The sequence below is a fragment of the Vicia villosa genome, unplaced genomic scaffold (assembly GCF_029867415.1).
Source record: "Vicia villosa cultivar HV-30 ecotype Madison, WI unplaced genomic scaffold, Vvil1.0 ctg.001861F_1_1, whole genome shotgun sequence".
In the NCBI taxonomy this organism is placed as follows: Eukaryota; Viridiplantae; Streptophyta; class Magnoliopsida; order Fabales; family Fabaceae; genus Vicia; species Vicia villosa.
The window spans coordinates 115,167-123,176 of record NW_026705753.1 but is presented as its reverse complement, the minus strand read 5'-3'; the positions used below and the strand labels follow the sequence as shown (position 1 = coordinate 123,176).

Here is an 8,010-nt window from a genome sequence, read left to right as displayed (position 1 = left end):
TTAATGTTTTTATTGTATGTGTATAAGGATTATCAGACATTGCTTACAGAGTTTTTGGTCCAAAATCCTTAATATACTTCAAGAGGTTAAGAGTCGCTTCATCCAGATGTGAATTTTTATATATAGAGCCAAGTCAATGGTGGAAAGGGGCCTAATAGATATTTTTTTTAGTGGTGGAAATTTGGCGGGCACCTTGAGAAGTGGGAATAGAACTTTATTTTAAAAAGATAGAGATAGGGAAGGGTCGTCACGTCCACCTCAATGGGCACTGTAACATCCCGATTTTTATTAATATTTTTATTAATTATATTAGTAATTATATTGTTTGGTGTTTTTAATAATAACTTATTTATTTAGTTATTATGTGATATAATAATTATTTAAGTATTTAATTATGTGAGTGTTTGTGTTGTTTGACTTAATTGAGTTATTAGAGAGATATAACTAAATGGGCCTAAGTGATAGAAACATAATGGATGGATTGATGGGTTAAGCCCAATTGACATAAGTGAGATAGTAAGAGAAGGTTAGGGTTTTAGAGGTTACTATTTTCATTTGGGGGAAAAGATAGGAAGAAGAGAAAAGAGACAAAAGGGAAGAGAACAATGGTGGAAGAGAAAAGCTAGAAGAAACCTCATTTTCGCAGCAAGTTTTAGCATTGAGTCACCTTAGCAAAATGGATGTATCTCTCAATCCAACCGTTGGATCGTCGCGTGGTTTTGACACAACGTTCCTGACTCATAGAGGTAAATTCTGACCGGAGCGATTTTAATTTTGAGGGTTTTAAGTTCGTCTGATAAGCTAATTTCCGAACTGGTTTTTAGGTGTGTCTCCAAATTATGTTTGAAGGATTTATTTTGGAGAAAAACTTAGAGCTATGGTGAAAGAGTTCATATTTGCCAAGGTAAGGGTGGGGTTCTTTCATGCTAAAGGGTTGTATGATAGTATGTTATAGTGGGTTTAATTCTATACTTTGATATCCATGTTCTTCTATGTTGCAATTTTGGGTATTTGATGATTTGTTGGAATGTGATGATATAAATGTGATAAGTTGTGTGCAATTGATAATCTATGTGTATTAGATTGTTATGTTTGTTGTGAGTAAACCATTGATAGTGAAATAATGGGTTTTGTTATAGAATTGGAAAATAATGGAATAGAAATATAATAGTTGAATTGAAATTAATATAGTTTAATTATTAATTGGATAGTTAAATTATTAGTTGAATTGATTCCAATAAGTCTATGTGATTGGAATATACTTGGACTTGGACCAATTATTCGGTTTATCGGTAAATTACGGTATTTTGAGAAATTGTTTGTAATTGTGTTTTGGCTTGAATATGTATGTTGAGAAATATATATTGTCATGCCAATGATGTTGTTTTGATATTGATTCTTTATGGTTAGTTGGTTAGCATTAATTCTAATGATTAATTGCTTGATGTTGAAAATGTGTGTTCATGTATAATTGACAAAAATGAGAATTAACATGAGATAGTGTTAATTGGATTGTGTGAATCGTAATTGATTAATTGGCCTCTCATATGTGAATGATGTGTTTGTGTTGTGAATGTTGTGTACAATTGGTGGATAATTCATAGAGTTGAATTATTGTGATATGTGGAAAGTTAAGATGGTAGAGATGATCTTAATTGCATATATTTGTGAGATTGTACATACATTCATATCATAGTGTGCCTTGAAACATAGGTGGAATTGCTTTGAAACACAAGCGTGGCTTGGATTCTAGAGTGAATCGGAAAGCGGTAAACTATATGTTTACATTTGGTGGCTTTGGTCTTGTCCGGATCTGAAGCGTGGCTAGATTCTATATGAATCGGAAGCGGTGGAACTTTGGGTCCATATTGGGTACCACATGCATAGAGTCACATGTCTTGCATTGAGTTACATTGGAGTTATGTGATGTTTGAATATATGTAATTATGTGATTAGGTGATTGTTATGTGTGCATGAGATGTGATAATTAAATTTGGTGATGTTTGATACATGATTTTGGTGATATATGTAAATGAAACGTATATGATGAGAATGCAAATATATATATGTATTAATGATATATGTATATATGTGGAATATATGAACCATGTTTTGCCATTGTTGATAGTTGTATTAATTTACGTTGTGATTATGAAGTATATGTTATTATGTGCTTGAATGACATACTTGTAAACTTGAATACATTGTTATAGTTGATAGTTAACATTATTGTTGTGATGCAAATTGCTTATATTGAGAAGTGGTGAATTGTGTATGATTTTATCTTTGCTATATGTATTATCATACTTTCCTTTATAATGTTTGATATCTCACCCCTTCTGCTGATGTTTCCCCTACCATGGGAAATGGGCAGGTACTCAAGTATAACTATGGAAGTTGTAGGTTCATCGTATCCAGTTGGTGTGTCGCTCTGATACGTAGCACTCGGGGGGTTGTCTATATTGTTGTTTCTATGTTGTTCATGTTTTAGTTGTTGAGTTCCAAATTGGATATTGAGAAGTACTATGATGTTTGAATTTGTTTCCGATTAAATAAGATGATTTGTTTATAAAGCTGAATGTTATGATTCCGCTGCATATTAAAATGAAGTTGGTTTGTCTAAGAGCTGTTATAAGTTGTTTTGTGCTTATCTGAGATTAAAGTGCTATGTATCTGTTTATGAGTTGTTAATATGAAGTAAATGTGATATCCCAAATACTTGTTGATAGTTTTTAAAATACTCTGATTTCACGCATGATATTTTCGGGTAGAATTTGGGGTGTTACATTAGTGGTATTAGAGCAGGTCGGTCCGTCCGGCCAAGTTGTCGAGTCAGTTGAGTTGTGTGACAGTTGAATGATGTTAGTGTTTTATTCCTTAGTACGCGACATGTGTGTGAAACACTGTTGGTACTTGTTCGTTTTGTTGCAGGGTTAGTTTGAGCGAAGTAGGGAAGAAGCTGTGCTTCTTGGATATGTTTCAGTTGTAAGTTATTGGTGCAATATATTTCTTAAGGAGACAGAGCAAGCAATGTAGAAGTTTGTTGGTTTCCGAATTCGAAGGTAACATGGATTTAAGATTTTGGTTGTTTAACAAGTCGGAACGTCTTGGAATAAGGACAATTGTTATAAGATGGAATTTAGGAAGTTGTCATATTCAGCATTATTGGTGGACTGTGAAGTTATCAGTTTAAGTAACCGTTGCGTAGGATGTTGACGTAAGAATAATTATTAAGCGACGAATTACGATAGACCTTGTCAAGGGATCCTTGGCAAGAGATTGGAAAAGTTGTCGAAGTTGTTGGAACGTTCAAGTCGGAGTTAGAAATGCGAAGGGACGAGTATGATTCCAAGAATAAAAAGTGTTGATAGTGGTCTAAAGGAATTATGTTCAAATGTTATCACAAGTTGTGTGTTAGCATGTTCAGATGATTTTGGGAGTTAATGAAGTATGGTACTTTTGGTGACGTAAAGGATTCTATTACAGTTAAGTAACGATGGTTTACGCTACCATTATGGTTATCGGCTATCTATTGACAAATTGAGGAACTGATCACCCTTAATCTCTTGTTGATAGTAGACGGAATCGTATTGGAATGAGATAGACTTGTCTTACCAGCTTGATAATATTGGAAGTGAATAAGTCTGTGCAAGATGGTGCGATGTTGTTTAGGTTGTTTGCAACTTTGGATGTTCATGAGGAAATAACGATTGGAGGATTATCGATAGTTGGCGCATTTGCATAAGTGTTTCCTGAAGATGTAAGTGATTTACCGTCAGAAAGAAAAGTTGAGTTTTCGATCGATTTAGTTCCTGGAACTAGTCTTGTATCGAGGGCTCCATATAGGATGTCTGCTTATGATGTTGAAAGAGTTGAAGAGTCAACTTGAAGATTTGTTTGAGGAGAGGTTGATTCGTTCGAGTGTGTCGTCTAGAGGTGCATATGTTTTTGTTGGTTAAGAAGAAGGAAGGTTTTGCAAGGCTTTATGTTGAAACAAAAAGGACAAGTTGTAGCTTATGCTCCAAAGCAACTTAAGATTCATGAGAGAAATTATCTGACGCAAGATTTTGAGTTGGCCGCCGTTGTTTTTGTTTTAAAACTTTGAAGGCAATACTTATTTGGATCAAGATTCGATGTGTATAGTGACTACAAGAGTTTGAAGTATTTGCTTAATCAGAAAGAGTTGAATATGAGACAGAGAAGGTGGTTGGAATTCTTGAAGGACTAGGATTTTGCTTTGAATTATCATCCGGGAAAAGCGAACGTTGTAGCCAATGCATTGAGTAGGAAATAATTGCATATGTCTATGTTGATGATTCAAGAATTGGAATTGTTGGAATAATTTCGAGATTTGAGTTTGGTATGTTGAAGCTTACTTGTGGTATTCTTGATGAGATTAGAGAAGGTCAGAAATCGGATTTGAAATTGGTTGACAAGATGAAATTGATTGATTGAGGATAAGGTGATAATTTTCGGATTGACGAGAACAGTGTCATGAGATGTCGTGATTGAATTTGTATTCCAGATGTTTCGGATTTGAAAAAGAGAATTTTTGGGATGAAGGGCATCAAAGTGGTTGAGTAATTATCCTGGTGCTACTAAGATGTATCAAGACTTGAGAAAGTTATTTTTGTGGCGAGGTATGAAGAAGGATATTGCGGAATTTGTGTATTCGTGTTTGACTTGTCAGAAGTCAAAGATTGAACATCAGAAACCGTCTGGTTTGATGCAACAGTTGTCCATTCCTGAGTGGAAGTGGGATAGCATTTCTATGGATTTGTTTTGGGTTTTTTCTAGGAAATCGATTAATTGTGAGGCAATTTGGGTCATTGTAGATGGATTGACGAATTTTGCTCACTCTATTCCGATAAGCAGGGATTATCCGATGGAGAGACTTGCAAAGTTGTATTTTGAAAAGATTGTGAGTTGGCATGGTATTCCATCGAGAGTTGTTTCTGATAGAGATCCGAAGTTTACTTCTAGATTTTGGAAAGTTTTGTAGAGTACTTTGATTATTAAGTTGTGTTTGAGTTTTGTTTATCATCCGCAAGCTGATGGTCAAACGGAGAAGACGATTCAGTAACTTGAGAATCTTTTGAGAGCTTGTATTTTGAAGCTTTGTATGGTCGAAGGTGTGGAACGCCTTTGGGTTCGTGTGATTCTGTGGAGAGTAAGTGTAGTTTTGGAGATGAGATGGTTGTGTCGATGGTATTTTCGAGGACGAAAATATTCTAAGTGGGGGAGAGTTGTAACATCCCGATTTTTATTAATATTTTTATTAATTATATTAGTAATTATATTGTTTGGTGTTTTTAATAATAACTTATTTATTTAGTTATTATGTGATATAATAATTATTTAAGTATTTAATTATGTGAGTGTTTGTGTTGTTTGACTTAATTGAGTTATTAGAGAGATATAACTAAATGGGCCTAAGTGATAGAAACATAATGGATGGATTGATGGGTTAAGCCCAATTGACATAAGTGAGATAGTAAGAGAAGGTTAGGGTTTTAGAGGTTACTATTTTCATTTGGGGGAAAAGATAGGAAGAAGAGAAAAGAGGCAAAAGGGAAGAGAACAATGGTGGAAGAGAAAAGCTAGAAGAAACCTCATTTTCGCAGCAAGTTTCAGCATTGAGTCACCTTAGCAAAATGGATGTATCTCTCAATCCAACCGTTGGATCGTCGCGTGGTTTTGACACAACGTTCCTGACTCATAGAGGTAAATTCTGACCGGAGCGATTTTAATTTTGAGGGTTTTAAGTTCGTCTGATAAGCTAATTTCCGAACTGGTTTTTAGGTGTGTCTCCAAATTATGTTTGAAGGATTTATTTTGGAGAAAAACTTAGAGCTATGGTGAAAGAGTTCATATTTGCCAAGGTAAGGGTGGGGTTCTTTCATGCTAAAGGGTTGTATGATAGTATGTTATAGTGGGTTTAATTCTATACTTTGATATCCATGTTCTTCTATGTTGCAATTTTGGGTATTTGATGATTTGTTGGAATGTGATGATATAAATGTGATAAGTTGTGTGCAATTGATAATCTATGTGTATTAGATTGTTATGTTTGTTGTGAGTAAACCATTGATAGTGAAATAATGGGTTTTGTTATAGAATTGGAAAATAATGGAATAGAAATATAATAGTTGAATTGAAATTAATATAGTTTAATTATTAATTGGATAGTTAAATTATTAGTTGAATTGATTCCAATAAGTCTATGTGATTGGAATATACTTGGACTTGGACCAATTATTCGGTTTATCGGTAAATTACGGTATTTTGAGAAATTGTTTGTAATTGTGTTTTGGCTTGAATATGTATGTTGAGAAATATATATTGTCATGCCAATGATGTTGTTTTGATATTGATTCTTTATGGTTAGTTGGTTAGCATTAATTCTAATGATTAATTGCTTGATGTTGAAAATGTGTGTTCATGTATAATTGACAAAAATGAGAATTAACATGAGATAGTGTTAATTGGATTGTGTGAATCGTAATTGATTAATTGGCCTCTCATATGTGAATGATGTGTTTGTGTTGTGAATGTTGTGTACAATTGGTGGATAATTCATAGAGTTGAATTATTGTGATATGTGGAAAGTTAAGATGGTAGAGATGATCTTAATTGCATATATTTGTGAGATTGTACATACATTCATATCATAGTGTGCCTTGAAACATAGGTGGAATTGCTTTGAAACACAAGCGTGGCTTGGATTCTAGAGTGAATCGGAAAGCGGTAAACTATATGTTTACATTTGGTGGCTTTGGTCTTGTCCGGATCTGAAGCGTGGCTAGATTCTATATGAATCGGAAGCGGTGGAACTTTGGGTCCATATTGGGTACCACATGCATAGAGTCACATGTCTTGCATTGAGTTACATTGGAGTTATGTGATGTTTGAATATATGTAATTATGTGATTAGGTGATTGTTATGTGTGCATGAGATGTGATAATTAAATTTGGTGATGTTTGATACATGATTTTGGTGATATATGTAAATGAAACGTATATGATGAGAATGCAAATATATATATGTATTAATGATATATGTATATATGTGGAATATATGAACCATGTTTTGCCATTGTTGATAGTTGTATTAATTTACGTTGTGATTATGAAGTATATGTTATTATGTGCTTGAATGACATACTTGTAAACTTGAATACATTGTTATAGTTGATAGTTAACATTATTGTTGTGATGCAAATTGCTTATATTGAGAAGTGGTGAATTGTGTATGATTTTATCTTTGCTATATGTATTATCATACTTTCCTTTATAATGTTTGATATCTCACCCCTTCTGCTGATGTTTCCCCTACCATGGGAAATGGGCAGGTACTCAAGTATAACTATGGAAGTTGTAGGTTCATCGTATCCAGTTGGTGTGTCGCTCTGATACGTAGCACTCGGGGGGTTGTCTATATTGTTGTTTCTATGTTGTTCATGTTTTAGTTGTTGAGTTCCAAATTGGATATTGAGAAGTACTATGATGTTTGAATTTGTTTCCGATTAAATAAGATGATTTGTTTATAAAGCTGAATGTTATGATTCCGCTGCATATTAAAATGAAGTTGGTTTGTATAAGAGCTGTTATAAGTTGTTTTGTGCTTATCTGAGATTAAAGTGCTATGTATCTGTTTATGAGTTGTTAATATGAAGTAAATGTGATATCCCAAATACTTGTTGATAGTTTTTAAAATACTCTGATTTCACGCATGATATTTTCGGGTAGAATTTGGGGTGTTACAGGCACCGCAGATGCTAGAAATAGTAAGACAATTGGCGCTAAATGAGGCGAAACGCGAGCCATCGCAACATGAGGCGGAGCTAAAAGCCTAATTGGAGGAGCAACAACGGGAAACAGAGGGAATGGCGAAGAGACAAGCTGATATGGAGGAGCAAATGCAACTATTTATGCAATTCCAAAGAAGTGGTAATCAAACATTTGGTGGACACGAAGGAGTTGGTGGTGCACCGATGGATGAAGAGAATC

At 34.2% G+C, this 8,010-nt stretch overlaps 1 long non-coding RNA gene across 1 annotated transcript; it reads left to right on the top strand.

Moving 5' to 3' along the window:
- The first annotated feature begins 5,225 nt into the window (after window positions 1-5,225).
- On the top strand, window positions 5,226-7,564 carry LOC131636922 (uncharacterized). Its single transcript, XR_009294217.1, has 3 exons — window positions 5,226-5,724; window positions 5,803-5,882; window positions 7,353-7,564. It is a non-coding gene; the product is annotated as an uncharacterized LOC131636922 (long non-coding RNA).
- The last annotated feature ends 446 nt before the right edge of the window (window positions 7,565-8,010 follow it).